The 7,411-nt window shown below is 41.7% G+C and overlaps 1 long non-coding RNA gene across 1 annotated transcript; it reads right to left on the reverse strand.

Moving 5' to 3' along the window:
• Positions 1–736: 736 nt before the first annotated feature.
• LOC135097886 (uncharacterized) lies at positions 737–6,095 on the reverse strand. Its single transcript, XR_010266309.1, has 6 exons — positions 5,969–6,095; positions 5,273–5,379; positions 4,550–4,768; positions 3,908–3,973; positions 3,256–3,477; positions 737–1,739 (listed from the first exon to the last, which is right to left on the reverse strand). It is a non-coding gene; the product is annotated as an uncharacterized LOC135097886 (long non-coding RNA).
• Between the last annotated feature and the right edge of the window lie 1,316 nt (positions 6,096–7,411).

A 7,411-nucleotide genomic window follows, 5' to 3' on the forward strand; every position in this document is an offset into this window, starting at 1 on the left:
GTAAGGCTTGGATGGTGTGAGAGATGAGGGATGCTGTGTGGAGGAGTGAAGGATGGGGGGATAGGCTGTGTGGAGTGAGAGATGAGGAGGGAAGCTGAGTGAAAGATGAGGGAAGAGGCTGACTGAGGGATAAGGAGGCAGGCTGTGTGGAGTGAAGGATGAGGGGGCAGGCTGTGTGGACTGAGAGATGAGGAGGGAAGCTGAGTGAAAGATGAGGGAAGAGGCTGAGTGAAGGATGAGAGGGAAGGCTGTGTGGAGTGAAGGATACTCTGTGGAGTGAAAGATGAGGGGGAATGCTGAGTGTGAAGACCTGGAGATGCTGTGAGTGGGTGAAGGAAGGCAAGATAAGAATGAATGCTGAATATCTGAGAATACCTGAAGTGTGTGTGTGTGTGAGTTTGAGTGTTATTTATATGTGGAGGAAGACACAAAAAAGAAAAACAGTCAACACGTGGAGATGCCGAGTGTGGAGTAACATAAGGATGTACAAAAGGGAAGCTGCAAGGAGCCATCAGGCTCCTTCACTGGGAAGGAAGGCATGGCAAGGACAAGCATCACAGAAAGAAACCACATCCACTGTCACAAAAACTGGAACTGACTCGTAAACTGTCCAACACAAAGAAAAAAAAAAGATAAACAAAATAACAATAAAAAATAAATAAATAAATAAAGTGACATCTTGACCCCAAAAGCTGATAAATACACTAATGAACACTGAAGGAGAGAGAGTTTACAGTCAGTTTGCATACATTTATTAAGACAACACAAGGAATGATGGTCCAGCTTAATCAAACCTTCCTACTGTCTTAACACCAATCTCTACACATACTTGTGGTGAAAATACACATCCTTATCTCCTGTAACATACATATCATTCTTAACACATTGTACCCACTACTACACAACCTACCTAATGCATCCTTCACACACTACCTTCCTTCCAAATCACTCTTAACCATCCTCACACAGTGTACAGGATATCCTCAGCCTCTCCTACACATCCTTCACACACCAATCTGCCGCCCTACATATCCTTTGCCTCTCCCACACACTCATGTATTTCAAATTTCCTTTCTGGCAAATTCTACTCACAAAACTAATATATCTATACTTTTTGGAATGGTTGAGTTTTTTTTTTTATCATTAGTTTGAGCAATGGGGCCTGTTCTCTCTCTCTCTCTCTCTCTCTCTCTCTCTCTCTCTCTCTCTCTCTCTCTCTCTCTCTCAAGTACAACAGGAATGAGATGCAATCATACAAAAAACATTGGAATAATACCCTTAAAAATAACAAGAATCACATCTTAGTACTAATCTTCCAGTAGTGAACAAGATAGTAGCAGTAGTAAAAATAAAAGATGCTTGAATGAAGTACAAATCCCTCACACACACACACACACACACACACACACACACACACACACACACACACACACACACACACACACATCTATCTATCCATCTCTACACCAACCGAGCTCTCCCACATATGGAGCAGCCCAGACAAAATACCACACACAAACCTAACCCACACACTTCACACTCTCCTCCCCCAAGCCACACCCCTGCCCCTGCCTCGGCCCTTGGCTGCCTGCCCTGGGCCTTCCCCTGGGCTGTGCTGGGTGCTGGAGTGGGTGCTGGAGTGGGTGCTGGGGGTGGGTGAAGGCTTGGGTGCAGACTTGGGTGCAGGTGTGGGTGTGGGTGTGTCCTCAGGTGCAGGTGTGGGCTCGTTCTGGGAGGAGCTGGGACAAAACACACAGGTGCATTAGACACACACAGGTGACAAGTGACAGGTGTGTGTGTGTGTGTGTGTGTGTGTGTGTGTGTGTGTGTGTGTGTGTGTGTGTGTGTGTGTGTGTGTGTGTGTGCGCACGCGCGCACGCACACGCACGCACGCACGCACGCACACACACACACACACACACACACACACACACACACACACACACACACACACACGAACCTCAACAAATACAGCAACTAATATTTTTAACTTTTGGGGTGAATATTCTCAGCAAATACAGTGACTAATATCTTGGGGTGGAAATCAAGAGTAAAAACTGCTATTTTCTTTTGCCATACAAGCAGAAGAGTTGTGGCAGGTCTTGGCCCACTCACACCCTGAACAGGACAAGGATGACAACAGGAAGTATAAACTGATTAACTGTGAAATTAATGTACCAAAGCAAAAAATCTAACACATTACTTCTATATTTTTTTTTTTTGTTTACAATGGTATAATAAGAAAAAAAAAAAAAAAAAAAAAAAAAAAAAAAATATATATATATATATATATATATATATATATATATATATATATATATATATATATATATATATATATATATATATATATATATATATATATATATATATATATATATATATAAAAACACCACTCCTATATTATTTTTCACATTTATAATGATCTATAGAATGAAAAAAAAACTATTTATATTTTCTAGTTTACAATGACATAAAATTTAAAGAAACAATAATTTCTCCTCCATTTTCTAGGTTACACTGATACATCAACTCAAAACACATTATTTTTTTTCTCTACTTTACACAAATTAATCTAAACTAAACAACAATCCCTTTCTTTTACAGCTTTGTACTGCTTTACTTTCCAGTTCATTATAAATCTCTCTCTCTCTCTCTCTCTCTCTCTCTCTCTCTCTCTCTCTCTTCTAGCCTTTTTTCCATTCATATATAAACTCAAACCAAACTTATTTCTTCTGAACTAAAAAAAACTGCTATATATCCCACCATTATATTCATCTCTTATATTCTTTCTAATTAACAAAGATACATCCCCCCAGCACACACACACACACACACACACACTAACCCCACTGTTCTATATATTCCAAAACACCACATTTCTTTTTTTTTTTTCATTTCACTTATTCATCTTTTATCATTTTATCGACAGATTAGCAACTCAATTTCACTTCCTCATTATCCTTCCTAGACAAAACATCCTTCACCACATCCAACTGGCATCCTATGACCCTCCTACCTGGCTCCTGTCTTGTCCTCAATTTCATTTCCTCATTATCCTTCCCAGACAAAACATCCTTCACCACATCTAACTGGCATCCTATGACCATCCTACCTGGCTCCTGTCTTGTCCTCAGGTGTTGCAGAAGTTAAATAATTGATATTCAAAATATCATCAGACTGATGATACAGTCTTATCCTCGGTTTCACACCACCAGCACCAGCACCACCACCACCACCACCACTTGTCTTAACCTCCTTAGCTCCTATTTTCTTCTTAGCCAGCAATGTTTTCTTCATCTTGTACCCCAGTCCTGTTGGTCTACCCTGCCCCTGCCCCGGCCGCCCTGGTACAAAGCCCCCCACCACACCCCAGGAGTGTGCAGGGCCAATGTTAGGGTCGCGCCAGGGCAGTTAGCGTGGGGGCATCTGGGGGGTGGGTAGGATGCCGCAGCCAGACCCATAGTACTGGTCGTCCTGTTGGTAAAGTGTTGGAGTTAGTGTTGTTACTGCTACTACTACTGCTGCTACTCTTACTACTACTACTACTGCTACTGTTGCTGTTGTTGTTGATGCTATATTAGTTTGGTGCTTTTTGTTTTATATAGTGAATTGTTATGGTTCTACTTCTGTTATTATGAGCAGGGTGTTCCTAATACTACTACTACTGCTGATAGTGGTCCTGCCATTAAGTTTTATATATGGATTTAATCTTTCTTTTATACAGTTAAATAACATCCTGCTATCACTACTATTACCATTACTACTGTGACCAAGCCACCTCTACTACTGGTATTACTTCTACTATTACTACTACTACTAATAATACAACTAAATATTTTACTGCTATCTCTACTATGATCAAACTATCACTACTACTACTTCTACTAGTACTGCTGTTACTCACCCAGTCCATCCTCCTCTTCTGTCTGCCTTCCCAGTCCCTCTGTCTTGACCACTGTGCCTCTTCTTTCTGTGAGGAGACAGAGTTACAACCCACACACCCAAGGAACCTGACCTAGCCTATGCAAGACGACCTCTGTTAGCTGAGAGGAGAGGGAAAGAAGGAAACAGATGCACAAGAGGAAAGGAAACCAGAAACATTTAGGCTGATACAAAGATATGGTTTGAAAAGTAATAATGAACAGGATATATCGTGATGCAATGCTATTTTCATTTTGGCTTGTTGTTTGTTGAGAAAAACCAAGAAAACATTTAATTCTTCTTTAAAGTTGTGAAAATAAAAAAAAGAATAAAGAAATAAAGAAATAAAAATAAATAAAGAAATAAAGAAATAGACAAAATATCAATTAATTAAAAAAATATACCTTGATACTTAAATAAGATCATCAAACAGACCCACAATTACCATAACATCACCTACAAAGACCAAGCTTAACCCCCAACCTTTATGCAACACACTCTAAGGCACCAACACCCAACACACCACCACCTCCACACCCACACTGGTCAACACCCTAACACTGACCCCCCCACAAACACACACTTACACAACACACTCTAGGCCACCCCACCCCTCCAGACTTACATTAGTCAGCACAGCGTTGAGAATATTAAGTGCCACTTCGGACTCCAGGTTATCCATATGCCATGATGTCCGGAGCAGCGGCCGTCCCCTGCAGCGCCCGGCCGGCCACCCTGCCAATCCCTGGCACCATCTCCCCCTCCCACGGCTTCGTCATCAGCCCCCTCCCCTGTGACCACCTCCCAACTGTTGCTCCTGTCACATGAGTACTCCTGTGATGACCTGAAGAGGAGGAGGTTTTTAATGACTTGATAATAATAATAATAATAATAATAATAATAATTATAATAATAAATAAATAAAAGGTTTGGGAAGTTTTGAATCATTGAACATAAAGAAATTGTCTCCTGTTGTCTTTTATGAATTTTCTTTACTTTTTTGTCTTATTTTGTTGATTTTAAGCCTTTTTTTTCTTGCTGGTTATTTGATTTTTTTTTGGATAATGTTGAAATAGCACTAGTGTTTTTGATCTTTGCGTTAGGTTAACATTAATTCTGTTCATTAGTCTCAGTGCCGGTCAATTCATTCTGTAGGTAACAACTTGATAAGGCGTCACACTCTGCCCAGAAACAAGCAGTAAAAGTCTGGAAATTACCAGGCAAGCATTACCACCATATCCCCAAATTTCTCATTACTTTTCATCATATTTATTGAGTTTTTAAGTAATTATTCTACTTTCCTTTGCTGGTTATTTGATTTTTTTTTACATGACCACCTTAGCCGTACCTGCCGCCGCCGTAGGGGTCACCATACTGCCGGCCGTACCCCTCACTGACCCTGCGGCGTGACTCTCAGCCTAAGCACCCATCAAACTCATCCTGCCTCACTCACTCCTGCAAAGAAAATAAAGATAAAAAATAACAATAATCATCTTCCTGCCTTTTCTTTCCTTGCATCTAGAATTACTTAACCACTTGGGGAAGATGACTCTTAGCAAGGCGTTAAATAATGCGTCACGGCAGCAGGGAGGTGGGTGTGGTGGCGTGTGGGTGGTGTTGGTCTGAGCGTTGTGGGGTGGTGCTGGGAGTCCTTGCTGAATGGTGTTATGTATTCTTATTCACACTTATGTTTCTTTCCTTTTCGTTGTGACAGCTATATCAAGCTTAGGGTGTTCTGTGGGGACTTCCGAGGCTTAAGATAACTGTGTCCTGTCCTCTGATGGTGAAATATACGTCTGTGCTGTACAATAGTTCTTGAAATGCCCTTGCCTGTCACTCCACTACTACGCCGCGCCCTTCAAGTCACCTCCAACAATACAATAAATAAAATACAATTAAACATTCCGGAACTGACGAAGGTACTGAAGGAACCTCTATAATTGGACTTTTCTCATATCCAAGGCATGTTTCTTATATAATTCTCCACTAGCCTATAAGGTATAATTCATCTCTCACTTCACACTTACTCAGGGACAGTAATTACCTTCTATTTGAGCTGTAATCGTGGAATTCTCCCGGCCCCAGCAAGCAATGCAAACATCAACAATGGCTGCCAGTTCATATAAACGTCCTGCAAAGGGTACTGTTTTCGTCTATATATTAAATCTCTCTTTTAAACTTAGAAATTTTCTTTTTTAGCCATTAAAAATTATGAATGCTATTAATAAGTAAAGAAATATTAGGTTTATAGCTATTTCATGACTTTGCTTTGAGCCTAAATCATCTCTTTCTCTTACATATTCATCTAAGTGATACAAAATTCCAGTCCTTTTAGTAATGACTCCATTTACTAGGCATAGATATTTTTTACAGCAGCGGAAAGAGGGTGGCCAACTCGGACTATATATTAATAACAGAGCTGTGTAAGATGATGGAACGGGTAATATTGAACAGGCTTATATAAGGTGGGCCATATACTCTCTGGCAATGTACATGGCTTCCTAAAAAGTCATTCCACAAGTCATTGTTTTGTTGGGTGATTTATAAATAAGGATGCTACCTGCAGAGCTTTCGTTAATCTTAAGGGTGCCTTCGACAGGGCCAACAAAGATGTTATTGTTGCGCCCATCCCTCACTCCGGGCGGGCGTGTTATCCACACGGGTATAGGTAGAGCAGCGGAGTCACACTCTGAACGCCGGGACAAGGCGCGCGTGCACACACACACACACACACACACACACACACACACACGAGGCCAGGCCACAAGGGAAAAACACGGGCACTATTTCCTAAGTTTATTGACAAATCCTCCGCAAGTACACTGCTTTACAAGTTCACAGGGGCACCACAAGTCTCCCAGGGCACGTCAGGCACTCAACAGGCAGGCACACGTTGGCTTCCTCTCCGGCCACGCGTCTACGCTCTCTCTCTGTTCCCGCCTCTCCCAGTGCTACCACCTCCCACAGTGCTGCCACCCGCACCAATACCCCTGGTGTAACATTATTATGAATTCATTTTCAAAGGTGTCAAAGGTAGATATTTAGGATGGATCAGGGACTATTTGTACAACAGAACAGCACAGGTTTGGTTTCAAGGTGCAGTCTCCTCTGAGGAAGTCTTTGAGCTTGGAACACCACAGGGTGGAGTCCTTAGTCCAATGCTTTTCAATGCTTTAATGGACAAAATTGCGCGTTGTTCCTTCCCACAGGGCACCCAGGTCCTCATCTATGCTGACGACATGCTCCTCCAATGCGCCACACCCAGGACTCTCCAGTCAGCTCTGTCACAACTAGCAGCATTGTGTGTTCAAATGGGACTTGTAATTAATGAATGTAAAACCAAATTTCAAGCCAAAGGGAAGGTCTCTCGACCGCCCACTGTAAATAATGTTCCCATCCCTGGAGTTCATACACACAAGTACCTGGGTGTACAGCTGAGTTTCAGGAAGTCACTCCACGCTGTACACTATGTTCGAGACCTCTGTCT

Source organism: Scylla paramamosain, unplaced genomic scaffold (genome assembly GCF_035594125.1).
Source record: "Scylla paramamosain isolate STU-SP2022 unplaced genomic scaffold, ASM3559412v1 Contig35, whole genome shotgun sequence".
Classification (NCBI taxonomy): domain Eukaryota; kingdom Metazoa; phylum Arthropoda; class Malacostraca; order Decapoda; family Portunidae; genus Scylla; species Scylla paramamosain.